Source organism: Triticum aestivum, chromosome 1B (genome assembly GCF_018294505.1).
Source record: "Triticum aestivum cultivar Chinese Spring chromosome 1B, IWGSC CS RefSeq v2.1, whole genome shotgun sequence".
NCBI lineage: Eukaryota > Viridiplantae > Streptophyta > Magnoliopsida > Poales > Poaceae > Triticum > Triticum aestivum.
The window spans coordinates 38,041,813-38,043,962 of record NC_057795.1 but is presented as its reverse complement, the minus strand read 5'-3'; positions in this window follow the sequence as shown (position 1 = coordinate 38,043,962).

The following is a 2,150-nucleotide window of genomic DNA, read 5'->3' as shown; positions in this document are numbered from 1 at the left end:
CTTGTGTAACACTACTTTGTTAGTTTGGGTACGATGACCTGCATACCTCTAGTTAATTAGTTTGCATACTATATGTTGCATCTAGTTGCTAACCCTTTCTTTTTCGTGTTGCTCTAGTATATTTTGTTGCATATGATTGTACATCCTCTTGATGAAGATGCATCTCTAACAGGTACCTAGCTTCTTGATGGCGAGATGGCAGTGCTATGTCGTATACAAAGGGAAGGTTCCGGGGGTATTACAACGAGTGTCATGAGTGCCAGGCGCAAGTGAATGGGTTCTCGGGCGCCAGCCATCAAGGCTTCAAAAACAGACAAGAAGGAGAAGCTAGTTACTTGAGGTTCATGCTAGTGCGACAGAGGACTCATAACCGCCGCCTCATGTACTGCATAGTTCCACTCTCACTCATAGTGATAGCTCTTCTCGCGTATATCTTTGTTTAGATGGATGAGGTTGTAGTTGCAAGTATTCAAGACTTGCATGTATCGCTATTTTCGAGATGATGACAAGATACCACTTTGCGTTGGATGATGATTATGATGAGACTATTTGTATGTATATGCTATGATTATATTTGTGGTCTCGCAACCATTTATATGTGTATCATGATGACATTTGTATGTGCTAAAGATTCTTCTATAAAGCCTGTTCAAATACAAAACAAATATGCAGAAAAAAATACTACTAAAATTAGCAGTAGCGAGTGGAGAAAAGTCAGCAGCAGCGCGACAGTACCAGTAGCGCACCGGAGAAGCACACTATAGCTATTAGCAGTAGCGAGTTACCAGGAAGAACGTTGTTGCTACACTTGTATAGAAGTAGCGTGGGCTAGCACGCGCTGCTGCTACGGGTTAGCTGTAGCACCTTATTAGTAGCGTCGTGTCCTGCGCTACTGATATACCTAGAACCCACGCTGCTGCTAGGCTTTTCCCTAGTAGTGTATGTTGCCTTTGGTGGTCTCATGGTGCTCGATAGTACGTATCGGTCTAACAAGTACATGCTTCTGTTTGTCCCATTTGTTGGTTTGAACCATCACCGCAACACAGTTTTGTTTGGGGTCGATCTAGTGTAAGATGAGCCAGTTGCATCATACCAGTCGCTTCTTCATCTATTTTTGGAGGCAATGTCCGAGAAGCCACCCATTTCAGCAATCACCGATTGGGACGGTTCGATGGCTAAAGCAATAGCTACTGTTTGGACCAGAACAGATCATCGTTTGTGCACGTGTCATATCGAGGAGAATATGGTGATGCACCTCCGATAGAAAAGGCTGGAGGAATTTAGGAAATTCATTTACCATCATTGGGATGTTGATGAGTTTGAGAAAGAATAGGAGGCTTATAAGGTTCGGTTCAAAATAAAACCAACGGGGAAGAGGTTGTGATGGGTTAACAAGATGTACGAGCTGAGACACAAATGGACTGCGACATACACAAAGGATAGATATTTCCTAGGCATGATTAGTAATTAGAGGATTGAGTCTCTCAACTCGAGGCTTCATTTGCACCTGAATAGGAAGATGCAGCTTGTTGAGCACTGTGTATCCACAATGCATAAGAATGAAGCAGCATTAGATGTAGTAGCGTCACATACGATACCCTTCACTAAGCTTAGTGGACACCCTTTGGAAATTACTACCTCTTATAATTATACTCCTGTGATGTTTCCAAAGGTAAAGTGTCCAATTGTCGAAGGAACAAATTGGAAGGTCGCATACTGGGCGGGGAGTGATGGTTTGGTGAAGTTTGGAGTTTTGCGCAAAGTCCCATAAGCCAAGGATGCTAGAGAATTGCAAGGTAAGGATGGTAAGGACTCAAATGCTAAGGTTCCTACATACTTGAAAGGAAAGGATGGTGAGGACTTGCGCGCATACAAAAAACTTGGATGGTAAGGATCCCAATGACTTGGAAGGTAAGGATGCTCTGGACTTGGATGCAAAAAACGTGGATGGTAAGGATCCCAATGACTTGAAAGGTAAAGATGGTGAGGAGTTGGATGAAAGAAAGTTGGATGCACAAAGCTTGGATGCTAAGTCTATGGATGTTAGATATCACGTAACTTGTATGTTCAGAGGAGCAAGACTGGATGCTGCAACTTGTAAATGTAGAACGTTGGAAAGTGAGGATTACCCACGCACACATATATGTTGT